The sequence below is a fragment of the Bombina bombina genome, chromosome 1, assembly GCF_027579735.1.
Source record: "Bombina bombina isolate aBomBom1 chromosome 1, aBomBom1.pri, whole genome shotgun sequence".
Taxonomy (NCBI): Eukaryota; Metazoa; Chordata; class Amphibia; order Anura; family Bombinatoridae; genus Bombina; species Bombina bombina.
Genome location: NC_069499.1, coordinates 800,275,206 through 800,288,833, shown reverse-complemented (window position 1 = coordinate 800,288,833; position 13,628 = coordinate 800,275,206). Strand labels below are relative to the sequence as shown.

At 34.1% G+C, this 13,628-nt stretch overlaps 11 non-coding genes across 11 annotated transcripts; all 11 read left to right on the top strand.

The window, feature by feature from the left end:
- The first annotated feature begins 129 nt into the window (after nucleotides 1-129).
- Nucleotides 130-211, top strand: TRNAS-CGA (transfer RNA serine (anticodon CGA)). The gene has a single exon. It is a non-coding gene; the product is annotated as a tRNA-Ser (tRNA).
- Nucleotides 212-1,081: 870 nt separating this feature from the next.
- TRNAS-CGA (transfer RNA serine (anticodon CGA)) lies at nucleotides 1,082-1,163 on the top strand. Its single transcript has one exon. It is a non-coding gene; the product is annotated as a tRNA-Ser (tRNA).
- Nucleotides 1,164-1,841: 678 nt separating this feature from the next.
- On the top strand, nucleotides 1,842-1,923 carry TRNAS-CGA (transfer RNA serine (anticodon CGA)). The gene has a single exon. It is a non-coding gene; the product is annotated as a tRNA-Ser (tRNA).
- Nucleotides 1,924-2,797: 874 nt separating this feature from the next.
- Nucleotides 2,798-2,879, top strand: TRNAS-CGA (transfer RNA serine (anticodon CGA)). The gene has a single exon. It is a non-coding gene; the product is annotated as a tRNA-Ser (tRNA).
- Nucleotides 2,880-3,752: 873 nt separating this feature from the next.
- Nucleotides 3,753-3,834, top strand: TRNAS-CGA (transfer RNA serine (anticodon CGA)). Its single transcript has one exon. It is a non-coding gene; the product is annotated as a tRNA-Ser (tRNA).
- An 873-nt stretch (nucleotides 3,835-4,707) lies between these two features.
- TRNAS-CGA (transfer RNA serine (anticodon CGA)) lies at nucleotides 4,708-4,789 on the top strand. The gene has a single exon. It is a non-coding gene; the product is annotated as a tRNA-Ser (tRNA).
- Nucleotides 4,790-5,467: 678 nt separating this feature from the next.
- TRNAS-CGA (transfer RNA serine (anticodon CGA)) lies at nucleotides 5,468-5,549 on the top strand. Its single transcript has one exon. It is a non-coding gene; the product is annotated as a tRNA-Ser (tRNA).
- An 896-nt stretch (nucleotides 5,550-6,445) lies between these two features.
- On the top strand, nucleotides 6,446-6,527 carry TRNAS-CGA (transfer RNA serine (anticodon CGA)). The gene has a single exon. It is a non-coding gene; the product is annotated as a tRNA-Ser (tRNA).
- A 2,790-nt stretch (nucleotides 6,528-9,317) lies between these two features.
- On the top strand, nucleotides 9,318-9,399 carry TRNAS-CGA (transfer RNA serine (anticodon CGA)). The gene has a single exon. It is a non-coding gene; the product is annotated as a tRNA-Ser (tRNA).
- Nucleotides 9,400-10,295: 896 nt separating this feature from the next.
- On the top strand, nucleotides 10,296-10,377 carry TRNAS-CGA (transfer RNA serine (anticodon CGA)). Its single transcript has one exon. It is a non-coding gene; the product is annotated as a tRNA-Ser (tRNA).
- Nucleotides 10,378-13,166: 2,789 nt separating this feature from the next.
- TRNAS-CGA (transfer RNA serine (anticodon CGA)) lies at nucleotides 13,167-13,248 on the top strand. Its single transcript has one exon. It is a non-coding gene; the product is annotated as a tRNA-Ser (tRNA).
- Nucleotides 13,249-13,628: the final 380 nt, after the last annotated feature.

The window sequence follows — 13,628 nt, the reverse complement described above, 5'->3', positions numbered from 1 at the left end:
TCCTTAAGTCTAGATAACAAATATCAGATTACTTGTAAAGAAAACGTATATGAATTTTATTATTTAGAATCATTATTGGATTTTATAATTTTTTTTAATTTGTGTATATTTTCCTACAGATGTGTGTAGGTAGTTGTGGCCGAGTGGTTAAGGCGATGGACTCGAAATCCATTGGGGTTTCCCTGCGCAGGTTCGAATCCTGCCAACTACGAGTTTATTTGTTGTGGAAGTTGTACTCACTTCCTTGTTAGGGAATGTTGATATCGTTGTCTAGAATAAAAAGTACAGATTTACTTTCATGGAGTTTTATTCATTTCTGATATATAACACAATTTAAATTGAAAATGCTATCTGGCCGGCTATGAAACTTTACATTTTGACTCTTTAATGGAGCCAAAAATACAAGATGTTTGACAATCTGTAAACCGTAGTATTGAAAACTGCTATATTTAAGGTGCTGACAAAATATGCATCCTGGGCACTTTCTCTGATTCTTCTTGCTCATGTGCACTTTGACATTTTAACATCATACTGTTACAGAGATGGACAACTTTGAAGGATTAAGATTATGTTCCTATTCTCACCAATATGAAATAATAGTAGATTAGGGAAATAGACTTGCTTTCCATAAATTTAGATTCTCTTGAAAATAAAATTATTTGTATAAATATAGCATCATTTAAAAATCTAATAAATTTCACATTTTTCATTCTCAAAATACTGTTTTGTAATGTATAATTTAATATGATTTATTACTGTTTGTACTATTTTTAATGCATTCTAATAGCATATAAATTTAATACATCCCTTTGATTGGCTCTTTCTGCAAGAATTGTGAGCCGTGCTTGCATGTAATACATTTGATTTGATTTTCTTGCCCTCTTTAATTTGCCCAAATTATTATTGACATTTATTTGTTTATAAACTTCTGATTTGAGATTTATCAGGGTTTTGTCCTTAAGTCTAGATAACAAATATCAGATTACTTGTAAAGAAAACGTATAAGAATTTTATTATTTAGAATCATTATTGGATTTTATAATTTTTTTTATTTGTGTATATTTCCTACAGATGTTTGTAGGTAGTTGTGGCCGAGTGGTTAAGGCGATGGACTCGAAATCCATTGGGGTTTCCCTGCGCAGGTTCGAATCCTGCCAACTATGACTTTATTTGTTGCGGAAGTTGTACTGACTTCCGTGTTAGGGAATGTTGATATCGTTGTCTAGAATAAAAAGTACAGATTTACTTTCATGGAGTTTTATTCATTTCTGATATATAACACAATTTAAATTGAAAATGCTATCTGGCCGGCTATGAAACTTTACATTTTGACTCTTTAATGGAGCCAAAAATACAAGATGTTTGACAATCTGTAAACCGTAGTATTGAAAACTGCTATATTTAAGGTGCTGACAAAATATGCATCCTGGGCACTTTCTCTGATTCTAATAAAATTTCACATTTTTCATTCTCAAAATACTGTTTTGTAATGTATAATTTAATATGATTTATTACTGTTTGTACTATTTTTAATGCATTCTAATAGCATATAAATTTAATACATCCCTTTGATTGGCTCTTTCTGCAAGAATTGTGAGCCGTGCTTGCATGTAATACATTTGATTTGATTTTCTTGCCCTCTTTAATTTGCCCAAATTATTATTGACATTTATTTGTTTATAAACTTCTGATTTGAGATTTATCAGGGTTTTGTCCTTAAGTCTAGATAACAAATATCAGATTACTTGTAAAGAAAACGTATAAGAATTTTATTATTTAGAATCATTATTGGATTTTATATTTTTTTTTAATTTGTGTATTTTTCCTACAGATGTGTGTAGGTAGTTGTGGCCGAGTGGTTAAGGCGATGGACTCGAAATCCATTGGGGTTTACCTGCGCAGGTTCGAATCCTGCCAACTACGAGTTTATTTGTTGCGGAAGTTGTACTGACTTCCATGTTAGGGAATGTTGATATCGTTGTCTAGAATAAAAAGTACAGATTTACTTTCATGGAGTTTTATTCATTTCTGATATATAACACAATTTAAATTGAAAATGCTATCTGGCCGGCTATGAAACTTTACATTTTGACTCTTTAATGGAGCCAAAAATACAAGATGTTTGACAATCTGTAAACCGTAGTATTGAAAACTGCTATATTTAAGGTGCTGACAAAATATGCATCCTGGGCACTTTCTCTGATTCTTCTTGCTCATGTGCACTTTGACATTTTAACATCATACTGTTACAGAGATGGACAACTTTGAAGGATTAAGATTATGTTCCTATTCTCACCAATATGAAATAATAGTAGATTAGGGAAATAGACTTGCTTTCCATAAATTTAGATTCTCTTGAAAATAAAATTATTTGTGTATAAATATAGCATCATTTAAAAATCTAATAAAATTTCACATTTTTCATTCTCAAAATACTGTTTTGTAATGTATAATTTAATATGATTTATTACTGTTTGTACTATTTTTAATGCATTCTAATAGCATATAAATTTAATACATCCCTTTGATTGGCTCTTTCTGCAAGAATTGTGAGCCGTGCTTGCATGTAATACATTTGATTTGATTTTCTTGCCCTCTTTAATTTGCCCAAATTATTATTGACATTTATTTGTTTATAAACTTCTGATTTGAGATTTATCAGGGTTTTGTCCTTAAGTCTAGATAACAAATATCAGATTACTTGTAAAGAAAACGTATAAGAATTTTATTATTTAGAATCATTATTGGATTTTATAATTTTTTTTAATTTGTGTATATTTCCTACAGATGTGTGTAGGTAGTTGTGGCCGAGTGGTTAAGGCGATGGACTCGAAATCCATTGGGGTTTCCCTGCGCAGGTTCGAATCCTGCCAACTATGACTTTATTTGTTGTGAAAGTTGTACTCACTTCCGTGTTAGGGAATGTTGATATCGTTGTCTATAATAAAAAGTACAGATTTACTTTCATGGAGTTTTATTCATTTCTGATATATAACACAATTTAAATTGAAAATGCTATCTGGACGGCTATGAAACTTTACATTTTGACTCTTTAATGGAGCCAAAAATACAATATGTTTGACAATCTGTAAACCGTAGTATTGAAAACTGCTATATTTAAGGTGCTGACAAAATATGCATCCTGGGCACTTTCTCTGATTCTTCTTGCTCATGTGCACTTTGACATTTTAACATCATACTGTTACAGAGATGGACAACTTTGAAGGATTAAGATTATGTTCCTATTCTCACCAATATGAAATAATAGTAGATTAGGGAAATAGACTTGCTTTCCATAAATTTAGATTCTCTTGAAAATAAAATTATTTGTGTATAAATATAGCATCATTTAAAAATCTAATAAAATTTCACATTTTTCATTCTCAAAATACTGTTTTGTAATGTATAATTTAATATGATTTATTACTGTTTGTACTATTTTTAATGCATTCTAATAGCATAAAAATGTAATACATCCCTTTGATTGGCTCTTTCTGCAAGAATTGTGAGCCGTGCTTGCATGTAATACATTTGATTTGATTTTCTTGCCCTCTTTAATTTGCCCAAATTATTATTGACATTTATTTGTTTATAAACTACTGATTTGAGATTTATCAGGGTTTTGTCCTTAAGTCTAGATAACAAATATCAGATTACTTGTAAAGAAAACGTATAAGAATTTTATTATTTAGAATCATTATTGGATTTTATAATTTTTTTTATTTGTGTATATTTCCTACAGATGTTTGTAGGTAGTTGTGGCCGAGTGGTTAAGGCGATGGACTCGAAATCCATTGGGGTTTCCCTGCGCAGGTTCGAATCCTACCAACTATGACTTTATTTGTTGCGGAAGTTGTACTGACTTCCATGTTAGGGAATGTTGATATCGTTGTCTAGAATATAAAGTACAGATTTACTTTCATGGAGTTTTATTCATTTCTGATATATAACACAATTTAAATTGAAAATGCTATCTGGACGGCTATGAAACTTTACATTTTGACTCTTTAATGGAGCCAAAAATACAAGATGTTTGACAATCTGTAAACCGTAGTATTGAAAACTGCTATATTTAAGGTGCTGACAAAATATGCATCCTGGGCACTTTCTCTGATTCTTCTTGCTCATGTGCACTTTGACATTTTAACATCATACTGTTACAGAGATGGACAACTTTGAAGGATTAAGATTATGTTCCTATTCTCACCAATATGAAATAATAGTAGATTAGGGAAATAGACTTGCTTTCCATAAATTTAGATTCTCTTGAAAATAAAATTATTTGTGTATAAATATAGCATCATTTAAAAATCTAATAAAATTTCACATTTTTCATTCTCAAAATACTGTTTTGTAATGTATAATTTAATATGATTTATTACTGTTTGTACTATTTGTAATGCATTCTAATAGCATATAAATTTAATACATCCCTTTGATTGGCTCTTTCTGCAAGAATTGTGAGCCGTGCTTGCATGTAATACATTTGATTTGATTTTCTTGCCCTCTTTAATTTGCCCAAATTATTATTGACATTTATTTGTTTATAAACTACTGATTTGAGATTTATCAGGGTTTTGTCCTTAAGTCTAGATAACAAATATCAGATTACTTGTAAAGAAAACGTATAAGAATTTTATTATTTAGAATCATTATTGGATTTTATAATTTTTTTTATTTGTGTATATTTCCAACAGATGTTTGTAGGTAGTTGTGGCCGAGTGGTTAAGGCGATGGACTCGAAATCCATTGGGGTATCCCTGCACAGGTTCGAATCCTGCCAACTATTACTTTATTTGTTGCGGAAGTTGTACTGACTTCCATGTTAGGGAATGTTGATATCGTTGTCTAGAATAAAAAGTACAGATTTACTTTCATGGAGTTTTATTCATTTCTGATATATAACACAATTTAAATTGAAAATGCTATCTGGCCGGCTATGAAACTTTACATTTTGACTCTTTAATGGAGCCAAAAATACAAGATGTTTGACAATCTGTAAACCGTAGTATTGAAAACTGCTATATTTAAGGTGCTGACAAAATATGCATCCTGGGCACTTTCTCTGATTCTAATAAAATTTCACATTTTTCATTCTCAAAATACTGTTTTGTAATGTATAATTTAATATGATTTATTACTGTTTGTACTATTTTTAATGCATTCTAATAGCATATAAATGTAATACATCCCTTTGATTGGCTCTTTCTGCAAGAATTGTGAGCCGTGCTTGCATGTAATACATTTGATTTGATTTTCTTGCCCTCTTTAATTTGCCCAAATTATTATTGACATTTATTTGTTTATAAACTTCTGATTTGAGATTTATCAGGGTTTTGTCCTTAAGTCTAGATAACAAATATCAGATTACTTGTAAAGAAAACGTATAAGAATTTTATTATTTAGAATCATTATTGGATTTTATATTTTTTTTTAATTTGTGTATTTTTCCTACAGATGTGTGTAGGTAGTTGTGGCCGAGTTGTTAAGGCGATGGACTCGAAATCCATTGGGGTTTACCTGCGCAGGTTCGAATCCTGCCAACTACGAGTTTATTTGTTGTGGAAGTTAGGGATTGTTGATATCGTTGTCTAGAATAAAAAGTACAGATTTACTTTCATGGAGTTTGTCTAGAATAAAAAGTACAGATTTACTTTCATGGAGTTTTATTCATTTCTGATATATAACACAATTTAAATTGAAAATGCTATCTGGCCGGCTATGAAACTTTACATTTTGACTCTTTAATGGAGCCAAAAATACAAGATGTTTGACAATCTGTAAACCGTAGTATTGAAAACTGCTATATTTAAGGTGCTGACAAAATATGCATCCTGGGCACTTTCTCTGATTCTTCTTGCTCATGTGCACTTTGACATTTTAACATCATACTGTTACAGAGATGGACAACTTTGAAGGATTAAGATTATGTTCCTATTCTCACCAATATGAAATAATAGTAGATTAGGGAAATAGACTTGCTTTCCATAAATTTAGATTCTCTTGAAAATAAAATTATTTGTGTATAAATATAGCATCATTTAAAAATCTAATAAAATTTTACATTTTTCATTCTCAAAATACTGTTTTGTAATGTATAATTTAATATGATTTATTACTGTTTGTACTATTTTTAATGCATTCTAATAGCATATAAATTTAATACATCCCTTTGATTGGCTCTTTCTGCAAGAATTGTGAGCCGTGCTTGCATGTAATACATTTGATTTGATTTTCTTGCCCTCTTTAATTTGCCCAAATTATTATTGACATTTATTTGTTTATAAACTTCTGATTTGAGATTTATCAGGGTTTTGTCCTTAAGTCTAGATAACAAATATCAGATTACTTGTAAAGAAAACGTATAAGAATTTTATTATTTAGAATCATTATTGGATTTTATAATTTTTTTTAATTTGTGTATATTTCCTACAGACATGTGTAGGTAGTTGTGGCCGAGTGGTTAAGGCGATGGACTCGAAATCCATTGGGGTTTCCCTGCGCAGGTTCGAATCCTGCCAACTATGACTTTATTTGTTGCGGAAGTTGTACTGACTTCCATGTTAGGGAATGTTGATATCGTTGTCTAGAATAAAAAGTACAGATTTACTTTCATGGAGTTTTATTCATTTCTGATATATAACACAATTTAAATTGAAAATGCTATCTGGCCGGCTATGAAACTTTACATTTTGACTCTTTAACCCCTTAATGACCGAGGACGTGCAGGGTACGTCCTCAAAAAAAAGGCAGTTAACGCCTGAGGACGTACCCTGCACGTCCTCGGTGTGGAAAGCAGCTGGAAGCGATCCTGCTCGCTTCCAGCTGCTTTCCGGTTATTGCAGTGATGCCTCGATATCGAGGCATCCTGCAATAACCATTTTTAGCCATCCGGTGCAGAGAGAGCCACTCTGTGGCCCTCTCTGCACCGGACATTAACGGCTATGTTCGTTGGTGGGTGGGAGCCGGTGTGGGAGGTGGGTGGCGGCCATCGATGGCCTTTGTGATGCGGAGGGGGGCGGGATCGGGGGCGGGGACGACCGGGGGGACGCGCACGGACGCGCGCACGTGCACGGGGAGGCCGGGCGGGCGCGTGCACGGGGAGGGAGCGGGGGGGAACCACTACGCTACAGAAAGTTTTATCTTATAAGTGGGGATCAAAGGGGTTTATGTATTTGTTTGTTGATCGGTTTGGCTGGGGGGATATTGGACTGTGGGGGGGAAGCTACACTACAGAAACAAATCAAAAAAAATAATAAAAAAAACATTTTTATTTGCAAACTGGGTACTGGCAGACAGCTGCCAGTACCCAAGATGGCCCCAATAAGGCAGAGGGGGAGGGTTAGGGAGCTATTTTGGGGGGATCAGGGAGGTTGGGGGCTAAGGGGGGACCCTACATAGCAGCATATGTAAATATGCTAAAAAAAAAATATATATATTTTTTTTAATACCTTTTATTTTAGTACTGGCAGACTTTCTGCCAGTACTTAAGATGGCGGGGACAATTGTGGGGTGGGGGAGGGAAGAGAGCTGTTTGGGAGGGATCAGGGGGTGGGATGTGTCAGGTGGGAGTCTGATCTCTACACTAAAGCTAAAATTAACCCTGCAAGCTCCCTACAAACGACCTAATTAACCCCTTCACTGCTGGCCATAATACACATGTGATGCGCAGCAACATTTAGCGGCCTTATAATTACCAAAAAGCAACGCCAAAGCCACATATGTCTGCTATTTCTGAACAAAGGGGATCCCAGAGAAGCATTTAAAACCATTTGTGCCATAATTGCACAAGCTGTTTGTAAATAATTTTAGTGAGAAACCTAAAGTTTGAAAAAGTGAACAATTTTTTTTTATTTGATTGCTTTTGGCGGTGAAATGGTGGCATGAAATATACCAAAATGGGCCTAGATCAATACTTGGGGTTGTCTACTACACTACACTAGAGCTAAAATTAACCCTAGAAGCTCCCTACATGCTCCCTAATTAACCCATTCACTGCTGGGCATAATACACGTGTGGTGCGCAGTGGCATTTAGCAGCCTTCTAATTACCAAAAAGCAAAGCCAAAGCCATATATGTCTGCTATTTATGAACAAAGGGGATCCCAGAGAAGCATTTACAACCATTTATTCCATAATTTCATGAGTTGTTTGTAAATAATTTCAGTGAGAAACCTAAAGTTTGTGAAAAAATTTGTGAAAAAGTAAAAAAAAATTTTTATTTGATCGCATTCGGCGGTGAAATGGTGGCATGAAATATACCAAAATGGGCCTAGATCAATACTTTGGGATGTCTTCTAAAAAAAAATATATACATGTCAATGGATATTCAGGGATTCCTGAAAGATATTAGTGTCCCAATGTAACTAGCGCTAATTTTGAAAAAAAGTGGTTTGGAAATGGCAAAGTGCTATTTGTATTTATGGCCCTATAACTTGCAAAAAAAGCAAAGAACATGTAAACATTGGGTATTTCTAAACTCAGGACAAAATTTAGAAACTATTTAGCATGGGTGTTTTTTGGTGGTTGTAGATGTGTAACAGATTTTGGGGGTCAAAGTTAGAAAAAGTGTGTTTTTTTCCATTTTTTCCTCATATTTTATAATATTTTTTATAGTAAATTATAAGATATGATGAAAATAATGGTATATTTTGAAAGTCCATTTAATGGCGAGAAAAACGGTATATAATATGTGTGGGTACAGTAAATGAGTAAGAGGAAAATTACAGCTAAACACAAACACCGCAAAAATGTAAAAATAGCCTTGGTCCCAAACGGACAGAAAATGGAAAAGTGCTGTGGTCATTAAGGGGTTAATGGAGCCAAAAATACAAGATGTTTGACAATCTGTAAACCGTAGTATTGAAAACTGCTATATTTAAGGTGCTGACAAAATATGCATCCTGGGCACTTTCTCTGATTCTAATAAAATTTCACATTTTTCATTCTCAAAATACTGTTTTGTAATGTATAATTTAATATGATTTATTACTGTTTGTACTATTTTTAATGCATTCTAATAGCATATAAATGTAATACATCCCTTTGATTGGCTCTTTCTGCAAGAATTGTGAGCCGTGCTTGCATGTAATACATTTGATTTGATTTTCTTGCCCTCTTTAATTTGCCCAAATTATTATTGACATTTATTTGTTTATAAACTTCTGATTTGAGATTTATCAGGGTTTTGTCCTTAAGTCTAGATAACAAATATCAGATTACTTGTAAAGAAAACGTATAAGAATTTTATTATTTAGAATCATTATTGGATTTTATATTTTTTTTTAATTTGTGTATTTTTCCTACAGATGTGTGTAGGTAGTTGTGGCCGAGTTGTTAAGGCGATGGACTCGAAATCCATTGGGGTTTACCTGCGCAGGTTCGAATCCTGCCAACTACGAGTTTATTTGTTGTGGAAGTTAGGGATTGTTGATATCGTTGTCTAGAATAAAAAGTACAGATTTACTTTCATGGAGTTTGTCTAGAATAAAAAGTACAGATTTACTTTCATGGAGTTTTATTCATTTCTGATATATAACACAATTTAAATTGAAAATGCTATCTGGCCGGCTATGAAACTTTACATTTTGACTCTTTAATGGAGCCAAAAATACAAGATGTTTGACAATCTGTAAACCGTAGTATTGAAAACTGCTATATTTAAGGTGCTGACAAAATATGCATCCTGGGCACTTTCTCTGATTCTTCTTGCTCATGTGCACTTTGACATTTTAACATCATACTGTTACAGAGATGGACAACTTTGAAGGATTAAGATTATGTTCCTATTCTCACCAATATGAAATAATAGTAGATTAGGGAAATAGACTTGCTTTCCATAAATTTAGATTCTCTTGAAAATAAAATTATTTGTGTATAAATATAGCATCATTTAAAAATCTAATAAAATTTTACATTTTTCATTCTCAAAATACTGTTTTGTAATGTATAATTTAATATGATTTATTACTGTTTGTACTATTTTTAATGCATTCTAATAGCATATAAATTTAATACATCCCTTTGATTGGCTCTTTCTGCAAGAATTGTGAGCCGTGCTTGCATGTAATACATTTGATTTGATTTTCTTGCCCTCTTTAATTTGCCCAAATTATTATTGACATTTATTTGTTTATAAACTTCTGATTTGAGATTTATCAGGGTTTTGTCCTTAAGTCTAGATAACAAATATCAGATTACTTGTAAAGAAAACGTATAAGAATTTTATTATTTAGAATCATTATTGGATTTTATAATTTTTTTTAATTTGTGTATATTTCCTACAGACATGTGTAGGTAGTTGTGGCCGAGTGGTTAAGGCGATGGACTCGAAATCCATTGGGGTTTCCCTGCGCAGGTTCGAATCCTGCCAACTATGACTTTATTTGTTGCGGAAGTTGTACTGACTTCCATGTTAGGGAATGTTGATATCGTTGTCTAGAATAAAAAGTACAGATTTACTTTCATGGAGTTTTATTCATTTCTGATATATAACACAATTTAAATTGAAAATGCTATCTGGCCGGCTATGAAACTTTACATTTTGACTCTTTAACCCCTTAATGACCGAGGACGTGCAGGGTACGTCCTCAAAAAAAAGGCAGTTAACGCCTGAGGACGTACCCTGCACGTCCTCGGTGTGGAAAGCAGCTGGAAGCGATCCTGCTCGCTTCCAGCTGCTTTCCGGTTATTGCAGTGATGCCTCGATATCGAGGCATCCTGCAATAACCATTTTTAGCCATCCGGTGCAGAGAGAGCCACTCTGTGGCCCTCTCTGCACCGGACATTAACGGCTATGTTCGTTGGTGGGTGGGAGCCGGTGTGGGAGGTGGGTGGCGGCCATCGATGGCCTTTGTGATGCGGAGGGGGGCGGGATCGGGGGCGGGGACGACCGGGGGGACGCGCACGGACGCGCGCACGTGCACGGGGAGGCCGGGCGGGCGCGTGCACGGGGAGGGAGCGGGTGGGAACCACTACGCTACAGAAAGTTTTATCTTATAAGTGGGGATCAAAGGGGTTTATGTATTTGTTTGTTGATCGGTTTGGCTGGGGGGATATTGGACTGTGGGGGGGAAGCTACACTACAGAAACAAATCAAAAAAAATAATAAAAAAAACATTTTTATTTGCAAACTGGGTACTGGCAGACAGCTGCCAGTACCCAAGATGGCCCCAATAAGGCAGAGGGGGAGGGTTAGGGAGCTATTTTGGGGGGATCAGGGAGGTTGGGGGCTAAGGGGGGACCCTACATAGCAGCATATGTAAATATGCTAAAAAAAAAATATATATATTTTTTTTAATACCTTTTATTTTAGTACTGGCAGACTTTCTGCCAGTACTTAAGATGGCGGGGACAATTGTGGGGTGGGGGAGGGAAGAGAGCTGTTTGGGAGGGATCAGGGGGTGGGATGTGTCAGGTGGGAGTCTGATCTCTACACTAAAGCTAAAATTAACCCTGCAAGCTCCCTACAAACGACCTAATTAACCCCTTCACTGCTGGCCATAATACACATGTGATGCGCAGCAACATTTAGCGGCCTTATAATTACCAAAAAGCAACGCCAAAGCCACATATGTCTGCTATTTCTGAACAAAGGGGATCCCAGAGAAGCATTTAAAACCATTTGTGCCATAATTGCACAAGCTGTTTGTAAATAATTTTAGTGAGAAACCTAAAGTTTGAAAAAGTGAACAATTTTTTTTTATTTGATTGCTTTTGGCGGTGAAATGGTGGCATGAAATATACCAAAATGGGCCTAGATCAATACTTGGGGTTGTCTACTACACTACACTAGAGCTAAAATTAACCCTAGAAGCTCCCTACATGCTCCCTAATTAACCCATTCACTGCTGGGCATAATACACGTGTGGTGCGCAGTGGCATTTAGCAGCCTTCTAATTACCAAAAAGCAAAGCCAAAGCCATATATGTCTGCTATTTATGAACAAAGGGGATCCCAGAGAAGCATTTACAACCATTTATTCCATAATTTCATGAGTTGTTTGTAAATAATTTCAGTGAGAAACCTAAAGTTTGTGAAAAAATTTGTGAAAAAGTAAAAAAAATTTTTTATTTGATCGCATTCGGCGGTGAAATGGTGGCATGAAATATACCAAAATGGGCCTAGATCAATACTTTGGGATGTCTTCTAAAAAAAAATATATACATGTCAATGGATATTCAGGGATTCCTGAAAGATATTAGTGTCCCAATGTAACTAGCGCTAATTTTGAAAAAAAGTGGTTTGGAAATGGCAAAGTGCTATTTGTATTTATGGCCCTATAACTTGCAAAAAAAGCAAAGAACATGTAAACATTGGGTATTTCTAAACTCAGGACAAAATTTAGAAACTATTTAGCATGGGTGTTTTTTGGTGGTTGTAGATGTGTAACAGATTTTGGGGGTCAAAGTTAGAAAAAGTGTGTTTTTTTCCATTTTTTCCTCATATTTTATAATATTTTTTATAGTAAATTATAAGATATGATGAAAATAATGGTATATTTTGAAAGTCCATTTAATGGCGAGAAAAACGGTATATAATATGTGTGGGTACAGTAAATGAGTAAGAGGAAAATTACAGCTAAACACAAACACCGCAAAAATGTAAAAATAGCCTTGGTCCCAAACGGACAGAAAATGGAAAAGTGCTGTGGTCATTAAGGGGTTAATGGAGCCAAAAATACAAGATGTTTGACAATCTGTAAACCGTAGTATTGAAAACTGCTATATTTAAGGTGCTGACAAAATATGCATCCTGGGCACTTTCTCTGATTCTAATAAAATTTCACATTTTTCATTCTCAAAATACTGTTTTGTAATGTATAATTTAATATGATTTATTACTGTTTGTACTATTTTTAATGCATTCTAATAGCATATAAATTTAATACATCCCTTTGATTGGCTCTTTCTGCAAGAATTGTGAGCCGTGCTTGCATGTAATACATTTGATTTGATTTTCTTGCCCTCTTTAATTTGCCCAAATTATTATTGACATTTATTTGTTTATAAACTTCTGATTTGAGATTTATCAGGGTTTTGTCCTTAAGTCTAGATAACAAATATCAGATTACTTGTAAAGAAAACGTATAAGAATTTTATTATTTAGAATCATTATTGGATTTTATTTTTTTTTTAATTTGTGTATTTTTCCTACAGATGTGTGTAGGTAGTTGTGGCCGAGTGGTTAAGGCGATGGACTCGAAATCCATTGGGGTTTACCTGCGCAGGTTCGAATCCTGCCAACTACGAGTTTATTTGTTGTGGAAGTTAGGGATTGTTGATATCGTTGTCTAGAATAAAAAGTACAGATTTACTTTCATGGAGTTTGTCTAGAATAAAAAGTACAGATTTACTTTCATGGAGTTTTATTCATTTCTGATATATAACACAATTTAAATTGAAAATGCTATCTGGCCGGCTATGAAACTTTACATTTTGACTCTTTAATGGAGCCAAAAATACAAGATGTTTGACAATCTGTAAACCGTAGTATTGAAAACTGCTATATTTAAGGTGCTGACAAAATATGCATCCTGGGCACTTTCTCTGATTCTTCTTGCTCATGTGCACTTTGACATTTTAACATCATACTGTTACAGAGATGGACAACTTTGAAGGATTAAGATTA